This window comes from Medicago sativa, chromosome 7 (genome assembly GCF_051527215.1).
Source record: "Medicago sativa cultivar Bolivia chromosome 7, Bolivia_mono, whole genome shotgun sequence".
Classification (NCBI taxonomy): Eukaryota; Viridiplantae; Streptophyta; class Magnoliopsida; order Fabales; family Fabaceae; genus Medicago; species Medicago sativa.
In genome coordinates, this window is record NC_140755.1 from 58,789,405 (window position 1) to 58,799,978 (window position 10,574).

At 31.8% G+C, this 10,574-nt stretch overlaps 2 pseudogenes; one reads left to right on the forward strand and one right to left on the reverse strand.

Annotated features, from left to right (window-relative positions):
* The first annotated feature begins 920 nt into the window (after positions 1-920).
* Positions 921-1,920, forward strand: LOC146907190 (uncharacterized; annotated as a pseudogene).
* A 4,306-nt stretch (positions 1,921-6,226) lies between these two features.
* LOC146907191 (scarecrow-like protein 8) lies at positions 6,227-8,203 on the reverse strand (annotated as a pseudogene).
* Between the last annotated feature and the right edge of the window lie 2,371 nt (positions 8,204-10,574).

The window sequence follows — 10,574 nt, forward strand, 5'->3', positions numbered from 1 at the left end:
AAACTCAAAAACATAGAGAATATGTTGCTTAACCCTACACCTAATATCATCAAAATTGTATTGTCTCCTAACACTAACACCACACCAGTTCACTTCACTGGTAGTGCACATGCTGCAAAAGATGACATATCAAACATTATAGTTATGATCTCTTCTCAAGAAGACAATGAATTAAACTTACCCAAGAAAACACCTAAACAAACTGAAAATGATGTACCTTACCATGATTTTGGTTTAGCTCAGAAGAAATCCAATGGGAAATCTTTTGTTGTTGCGAATAATTTCATTGGGCTAATAGTCGTGGAAGTTATGCATCTAAGTATAACATTCTTAACAAAATTATTTGTTTTATATAGTACTTATTGTGTTGCTATTAACTTTTAATTTATACTATGGCAACAAAAACAACAAATCACAAGTTAAAACATGGATTGCATGGTTGATAGAAAACTGTTTTTTGTGCCTTCACCTAAAATCAACACATTTCAGGTGCCTAAAATAGAGAAAATTACTTGTTCGTGTCCACAAGTCAGTTTAAAAAATAAGGTGAACCAAACTCATGATGTGTGGACCAACTTTAGCAATATAAACACAACATGTCACATTTTGTCAAAGGTTAAAACAATAAAACTATGCATTACTGTTATTATTATTATTATTTACTAAAACTAATAATATATAAGCTTTTCATTGTAGTTCATAAAATACATGAATAAACCTAACGAAAGTATAATCAACTTAGGGAACCATTGTTCAAAGTTCATGACTATGAAAGCTTAAGGAAAATTTTCAATCTTTGTGTCCTTCAGTTATTGTTGATGAAAAGGTTATGCATATGATAGTAGTTTTTAAATTTATATGTTAATTTATATTTGTGTATAAATCTGCATTGTATTATTTATTTCCAGTAGGTAGTGCATATGATGAGCATGAAAATCAACTGAACTCGAAAACATATCTCATCACCAACAAAGTGGGCACTTCCACCAGCGTTTATGGTAGTTTTTAAATTTAATATCACAATGAATAATGTGTATTTACAAAATTTTAGTTAACTTAACTGTACACTATTTGTGGTTTGTTAGAAAGTTGTCAACATGGAAAATACAACAGATGATATTGTCAACGAGTTTGCTGATTTTTGGATGCGACCCTTTGAATATCTAAAACATGTATGATTACTTTACAGTTAAGAGTAAAATATTTCATATCATTTATTCATAAAACAAACCTTTAAAATTTTAATTATTTAATTAATTCCACAAACATATGTACGAATTGAGGATTGTTGTTGCTTATGGTACCTTAAGGTTACCCCTATTGAAGAAAAAATGTTATATCACATTGATCCTTACTTTGAGAAGTTGGATATCTATCCTAGACAAGACACCATTCAAAATATGGTATTTGTTGGTCCAGTCATAGTATATAACTACAATTCAACTTGTATATGACAAATTTTATGTTCAAAATAATTTCATACAATGATAGTCCATAACACAAATGTCTCAATCTCCTAATTTTCATACTAAATTCATAGCTGATAAACTCAATGAAGATATGTAGTCTCTTTCTTATCTAATGGGTCAATTATGGACTGATTTTTGGTAATTTTTGTAACTACTTTTTATTGTAAGCAACACATTATTGCTAATATATTAACATTGTATAACATTAGAATAACAACCACATTCAATTGTTTATGTGTTGGACTGGATGGACCAGAAAGATACATTAAATAACATTTGACCCTCTTAATACAAATTTGACTTTTTTTGACAATGACCTAATTCTAAATCATATTCACTACAATAATTTGAAGAAAAAAGAATCATAAGGATGATGTTGACAATGAGTCTACTACTTGGTGACCACAATTTTCTGAAAAGCAAGTTGGAAGATGTTGTTGCAAAAGCTTGACATACCAAACACTTTGCCTAGTTGGAAGAACAATAGTTGGAAGGACATTCTTGTGGAAGACTTTGCAAACTATCATCTTGTGTTCATGTTTACTTTAATATTTCTCTAATTTAATTTGTCTAGTTGATTTAAATTAGTGTCGTTTGTTTATTTTGAATTATCACTTAATGATGTGGTTTCACAGTGGTTTGTCTTGAATTCTATTGCAACTATTAGCATTGGATGTATTTTGTGAATCAATTGTAACATATGCCCTACTATGTTAACCACACTTTTTGTATTAGTGACTACTTATCTGCCTTAATGAACTTGTTTTACCATTCATTGTGGAAATCAAATAAACAAAATCAAATAGACAATTGCAGAATTTTTGTCATCAACAATTACAAAATGAAAATTGGTATATAAATTTTCTCACCGTTTTCAAAAGACACATGATAGTCCAGTGTAGCAATGACACATCATAATTGTCTCTTTGAAGGTTAAGACATTGCCCTGGTTACATGAGATTTACAAAAGGCACTTATGTTAAATTTAATCTGCATCCATAGGTACTGAATCCATAGGTGCTAAATCAGATCTGCAAAAGACACTTATGTTGTTAAATTTGATTTTGTCAAACAAATTTAACACAATGATTATCTTAAAAATGCCCCACAATCAAAACCTAAGCACCACTAAGACTTTTAAATAAAATAGCTATGACGTACACTTATGCTAAGTCCAAATGAGACTGTTATTATGCAGGAATATTAATTACAAGATTGAAAGGAAAATTCCCCTAATTTAATACAAGTTAAGTTTCATGACTAACAACGGAACCAAAACAAACGAAATCAACTATTGACTTCAAATCACACACATCATGACTTCAAACACATCCATGATAATTGCACCACTTGTGAACAACAGGACACCCACTACCTGTAACTTTACTACTAGAAAATAATTTTATGTCTATAATTAACCCCTCCACCTGTTTTCTCCCATTCCTCTTCAATCCTCTTCTTATTGTCACATTTTCTCCCATTCCTCTCAATCATTTACTGATTGCCACATATAATGTACTATGGCTTATTGAATCATCTTACTCTAACCTTTACCGATGTATAATTATTGCTCCTAGCAACAAACAAAGCTCCAGACATATTTTATCTTCCAATGCAATATATAAAATTAATAAAGGCACATTATTTACTTCAATTATGTTTTGGAATTAAAGTAAGATTACACAAACAAATTGTGAAAAACATATTTAACCATCATCCATCAACATCTTTATGAGACACAAACATTCTAAGACCAGAAAATAAATAAATACAAAAATTTACAGTAAAAGGTAAAAAAAGACATGACAAATCTAATAATTACATTCTTCGTGGAAAATTGCGAATGAATCACTTACATTAATAAGACATCATAGCAAAATCAGGAGGACAACGAATGTACGATTTCGTCTCTGCCATTTATGCCTTTCCAACATCTTTTAGATGTTATAGGTGAACTGTGTGGTTTATAGACGTGGGTTGTAGATAATGGGTTTATCTCTACCTAACTTGATGTCTTGTACAAAAGGGATTAGGGTTTTCGAATATCACCAATGATGTGTGAAAGATATAGGATGAACGAATTGAGAATAAAGGGTTTTTGAAAATGGTGAGAGGAAGAAGATGACACATTCATGACATAGTTCGGGTATGGGTGATGAAGTTCAAAGAGAGACAAACGAAGAAGGAAGGAGACAAAGAGGGAGGAAAATGATTATGGACATAGATTTTTTGGTTATATGGAAGGGCATAACAATACTCACATGTACCACACATAATTTTCGATATGTAGATGATAAAAAAACATGGACAACCGGTGCACCTTTTTTTTCGGGGATTATAGTAGGGGGAGACAACAAATTAATATTAGTAAAAAGTATCCATCAATTTTGTAACTGATTTTCTTCATCGAAGAACCTTACTAATTATCTTTAGTGGAGTAATGCTAGGGACACTCTCTTTTCAACACTCTCTTTAACACACACTCTCTTATTGGATGAAACTAATGTATGTTCCACTACTTTTAGTGGAACCTATTTTCAATGTGTGAGATCCACCTTGATTTAAGCCAATAATGAAGTGAATGTTTGAGAGAGTGTTGAAAAGAGAGTGTTGCTAGCACTACTCATCTTTAGTGATATATCTCATCTAAATCACACCTTTTCTATTCAAAAGCTCCAATATAAGGCTTTGTTTTAATGAAGTTGAATTTAGTTTCACTCAAATCAATTGTTAATACAGTTGATACACATAGTCTATTATCGTTTATGAAAATAATTTTTTCACTTGAGTGTTGATATGCCTAATACTAGATAGTTAATTATTTTGTCCTTGTGAGCTTAGCTCAGTTGGTATGGACAATGCATAATATATGCAAGGTCCGGGTTCAAACCCCGGCCACCACCAAAAAAAGATAGTTAATTATTTTCGTAAAAATGTTATTTGGTAAAAATGTTACATTTTTCAATCATTTGTTGTTTTTCAATCAATATGAAGGGAAAAAATCTTTTTTTTTTAATAAAGTGCCAAAACACTTAAATGGCACTATATATATATATATATATATATATATATATATATATATATATATATATATATATATATAAACACTCCTAGATTTTTTTTTGAAGAAAGAAATTCATTGCATTTCATTAGCTAAAATGTCCTAAATACACGAAGGTACATCATCTATAACATGGGGGTTAGGATTGGATAGTGCTGCCTGAGCTAACCAAAAGTGCTAACTTTATATTTATTGAGTCAAAAAATTCCTGTAAAAAATAAATTGAGTAAAAAAGATTATTAAGAAGTTCAATCAAGTGTCATTTCAAAGAAAGAAATTTAATCAAGTGTGATTAATATTTTGATCTTAAAAATTATAAAGACTCCTTCTAGATATACCAAAAGTACTAACTTTATATTTATTGATAAATTGAGTAAAAAAGTTTATTAAGAAGTTCAATCAAGTGTCATTTCAAAGAAAGAAATTAAATCAAGTGTGATTAATATTTTTGATCTTAAAAATTATAAAGACTCCTTCTAGATATGTTTATTGATAAACTGAATAAAAAAATTCCTGCCAAAAAGAAATTGAGTAAATTTTTTTTTTTATCAAGAAGTTCAATCAAGTGTCATTTCAAAGAAAGAAATTTAATCATGTGTGATTAATATTTTTGATCTTAAAAAAAATAAATTCAAAAGTGTTCTTGATGAGAATAAAATGCTCCCTCAGTTCACTTTTACTTATTTTCTTCATGAGAATAAAAGGCTCTCTCTATTACTTTTATGTAAATAAAATTCCCCATCTTTTAACTTTTACTTTTGCAGAAAATTTATGTTCTCATTTGATCGTCATTTTTATATTTTCAAGCAATATAAATTATTTGTCATTTTTATATTTTCAAGCAATATAAATTATTATTTTGTCAATAAAGTACTTAATTCATTATTATAGACAAAGAGAAAAATATATGGAATAAGATAGTAAATAATGATGTTATTAAAAAATAAATAATTTCATCAATTTTTTTTGATATTTTGATATGTATAAATAATATGGAAATGATAGATGGGCCAGTCTTGTGATAATCTTTGCATCCTTGTTTGTTTAAAAAATATACACACACTAAAATAATGGATATGCATAAACAATATTTCCAAAACGACAGTTACAAAAAAGGTGAGATAGTCATTAAAAATATATAGGCAATGAGAAATTTAAAAAATGAGGTAATCAAATGGAGTAAAAAAGGTTAGATATTAAGATTAAAATACTATCCTATATTTTAACCGAAAGGATTTTTACTATGATCTCTACCTATCAGAGACCAATTTCTTCCCTACAACGAAGTTATAATGATATGATAGAAACACATAAATTAATGGTGATATCAATTAATGCTACAACAATGTCACATATATTTTCTTGAAAACCATACACATTTTATTAACCCTGACTACTGGCAGTGTCATTTCATATAACGAAGGCTTTCCATCCATGAAAAAAAAAATAACGATTGGGGACTTCTTAAGTGGTACTTTCCCTCTCCGGAACCATTTTTACCATTTCCTCTCAGACCATGACCGGTGTTTGGCAGAACTAAAAACGAAGGAACATTGAATTTTGTTCAATGGAGTACATTGTTCCAATCCAGCAACACAATGCTCTAAAATATTACAGTAACAATTTGATACATAAAATATAGTATTATTATTATTATTCATACAGAATAAAAACAGAAACTCAATGATGAGTGAAGTTAACACCAAGAAGATGCAACATTGAGAGTTTTTCCCATCCAACCAAAGCAAACTCCACCATTCTCTTCATGCACAGTAATTCTGCTACCTTGGATGAGTCTTGAAGTTACTGACTCAGTAACTTTCGGACTCATCGGGTTTAACCTAAACGCAGCCATGCTCATGCGTGCACGCCATTTCCCAAAAACTTCACACCTTTCCACACTATCCCTCCCTTCACAAGCAACTGCATTTCTCATCTTCATGCTCAGTCCTTTTTCAAGCTTTAATCTCTCATAACTATCACGATCCATCGCAAATTCAATAGATTCTAGCAATGTGCTGTAATAAGAACAAGTTTCAGCCACACGTGAAACTAATGGTGCTGTGTTTGTATTCATCTCTTGCTCCAAAACTGTGACAATGCTTGGAGAGAGTGATTTCACTTGACGAAGAAGTGTGTCACGTGGATTCTCCGTTGACATGCTCTCATCTGGTATTTTGTATAGATTAAACGCAAAATTCACAGCAAGAATATCCTCTGAGTCACAATTCAATGACTCGCGAGTTAGTTCGGTGAGATTTAGGTTCACCGGTTTGAATTCAAACCCGATTCCTAAACTCTCAGCTTCTCGACCCTAAAGTTCTCCGTTGAATTTTAGATTGTCATCATGGATGTTCACCGTCACAGTCGTGATCTTCAACATTACTGGTGAACCATTGAGACTCGCATGGAGTTCTTGGAGCAGATTGATGTATTGTTTTCCATTACCAATATCAAAATCCACAACATAGAGATTCTTCACACTCTTTGTTGTATCTTGGAATGCGGCTTCAAGGATTGCGATATTGGCAGCCATGAAAGAGAGCTTGAAGCAAAGAGAGTGATCAAAGAGAAGTTGAGTTGACTCGACATGTTCTTTGCTGAACAATTCCGCAACTGGAGGTGGATTTTCAATGTTATTCAGACGCAATTTCAGTGCTGAAGCAATGCAATCCAATAACCAACTATCGAATTTTAGTTTTGGGTTTTGTGTATGTGCGAAACTAGAGAGGATCTCCTTCGCATAATCCATTTTGCCTTCAGAAATTGAAGTGGCAGCTTCCATTAACGATTTTTTGGAAAACTCAGAAGCTGGTGAAACAATAGATGAAGGAGATGAATTTAGTGATGTGGTGGAAAAAGAAGGTGAGAATGAAATAGGTTTTTGGATGGGGTTTTGCTCGAAACTATTCAAATTACGAATTGTTTTTGACCATTCGTTGTTGGTGTTCATAATCCCATAAACAACTAGTGACCATCCTTCTTCATCATCAATGTCTTCATGAAGCTTTTTCTCCAACTCATACATCATCTTCTTGTCTGGGTCATAACTTGTTGGAACTACCGTGCTTTGAATCTCAGCAAAATCAGAATTTTCATAGGAAAAATTCATATTTTGAAGGATTGAATTGTTCATAGGTAATGGGTTTTGAATATTAGGGTTTGAGCGAAGAGACATACCTAAGTGGGGTGAAGAAAAAGAAGGGCTTATGAATTCAAGTGGTGAACTTGTGAAATCCATCGGAGTAAATGGTGACATAGGAGAACTATGTTGGAAATTCCTAGGTTTGACAGAACGAATTAATAGGTTGGAAAGGACTGTGTTGTTGTTATTGAGGTAATTGTAATTGCGAAGGTTAAGGTTGTTGTTGTTGTTGTAGAGGATGTTTTGGTTTTGGGATTGAAATTCATCGAAGGTACATTTTCCGATGAGGTTTGATGTTTGGCTTTGTATGAAATGGGAAGAAGGGTTGATGAAAATTGATGGAATTTGTTGTTCTTGTTTGGTTTGATAGTAAGGGTGGTGAAGATTTTGCGCTATGGTTGAGAAATTATGGTTGTAGATGTTATTGTTGTTGTTCATGCTGGATGGAAGTTTGATAGATCTATTACTTGTTGATCCGCCATAGAAATCGGAGGATCCTCCACCGCCAGTGAATCTTGGTGAAAACATAACTCTGAAAAAAAGAAGGTAAAAAATCTGGTGATGTGCAAGAGAGAGAGAAAGAGAGGATTCGTATGAGGTTGATATGTTGATAATAACCAGTGTTGTGGATTTAAGCTAAGGTTTTAATTTTTATTAGGAAAATGAGTAAAGGTATTTCTTATTCATCGGACGGTGATGAGGCGATCAATACCTTATATAAATATTTTTATATAGAAATATATTTATTTGCCATTTTTCATTAAAACATTTTGAGTATGTAATTTTTCATACTATTTATACCTTTAAAAAAAGTACTATAAGTGGGATTAAATTTATATTTATTTCACTATTTCAGGAAAAAGGTTATATCAATATGATTTTATGATTTTTTTTAGGGAATATCAAAATGATATCTTTTGATCATTAATTTAAAATTAATATAATGTATTTTTAGTAAAAAAATAAATTTTTATAAAATATCTAGAAAGTTATAAAGTGGAACTAAATTAAATGTTTTAGATTTTCCTTTTAAAATTTATAATAAAAAATTATTTCAAAACATAAAATGAAACATTGAATCAAGTCTAGTTTTTTAATTAAAAAAAAGTTATTAAAAACAACTGGCGATGAGTAATGTGATGTTGTGTGAACAAGCGCGTGAGAAGTGTGTTGAAAAAGTTCCCTAAAAAAAGTGTGTTGAAAAAGTTGTACTTTGGTGAGAATGAAAATGAAAAAATTATTCGAAAAATAAAGTGATCAGTTGTGGTAAAGAACAACTAGGAAGTAACTTCTAGAAGGGAAAAGATACAAGAAAAAACAAACTAAATCGAATTCCGCGATCTAGTGAACTTTGTCCCACCTTTGTATTTGGATCCTCTCCTTCTTCTCATTCTTGTCTTCCATCCTTCACCAAGTTGCATCTATTTCTTTCTAAATGTTAGAGAGAAGATTAAGAAATAGAATAAAAAAATAAGATCAAGAGAGAGAACATCAAAAGAGAGACCGACACAAATTGAAAAAGGAGAGAGGATGGTAGGATCCAATTGTCTTTATCATCTCTTATACTTGTTGGATTCCAAATCCATGTAACTATATTCACTAGTTTATCGAGTTGGACATGACCTATGAAACACTTACAGTTCTCAGATTAGACGTATCCCGACGTCAATATATGTATCGTGTCCGACCTAGACTCAACATCGACATATTTTTTTTGGACAAACAAATACGTTGATGTTGAGTCGACATTTTTTTTGTCAAAAAAAAATGTCAATGTTGAGCTTGTGTTCTAAATGATTATTGATGTCTCAACGTTTCTGTGAAGTGTTTGGTATTCGTGTCTGAGTCTATATTTTATAACATATGATTGTGAGATGACTAAATCTCTTTGAAAAAAAAAGAGATAATCCGTTGTATTTTTAGAGTTGAATTCAAACACAAAATTTATAGTTAAACTAGAGGAGACTACTCATCGTATGATTCAAATGATATGGTTTGAGATTGAAGGTGAGAAAAACACAAGAAGGGGGGGTTGAATTGTGTTTTGAAAAATTCTTCGTTTCTCCTAAAAACTGAACACACTGATCAGAAGCTAAGTGAGACAGCTTCTGAAGTGATAATCAGAATCTAAATGCAGCGGAAAAAAACAGAGAGAGGGAGAAGAAGAACGACACAAAGCAATTATACTGGTTCCTTCCACAATCCGGAAGTAGTCCAGTCCCCCTTGCACTTCCAAGGAGATTTCACTATGAGTAATATCTGATTACAAATGCTCAAGCACACAAGCAAGAGACTTCCTTTGCTCAAGCACACAAGCTAGAGACTTCCTTTGCTCAAGAACACAATCAAGAGACTTCCTGCTCAAGCACAACTGCAAGAGACTTCCTAACTAAACAAAATTACACAGAAAATTGTTTAAGGTTGAACACTTGATATACAATCAGAGGTGCTCACAATACAAATCAGATACAGACTCAATGGACTTAAGAATTTCTAAGATATGACTTTGAGACACAGAAATTCTAAGTGAATGCAGAACAATTTCAGCAGAGGTTTGGTACTTGTGAAAATCTTGTGAGTCTTTCGTTCAGCATTCTTGCATTACCAAATCTCTAGGTCTTCACTCCTTTATATAGAGGTGTGAAAGAGACGTTGTGAAATTGCCAGCACACCAAAGAGTCGTTGTTGAAGCTTGATCTTTCACCAATGATCTTTTGCCTGATTTGGTTGTTGTCCTATGAAGAACCAATTTGAAATCCATTCCTTATCCAAAGGAACATATATGCAGGCGAGACCGTATTCTGGAGCTGTTTTCTTGTCTTGTAGCGTGGACACAAAACAGAGTGGTGGAGAACGTGGTTGTACAATTCGTACAAAGTACAATGTCAACGCTTTCGTC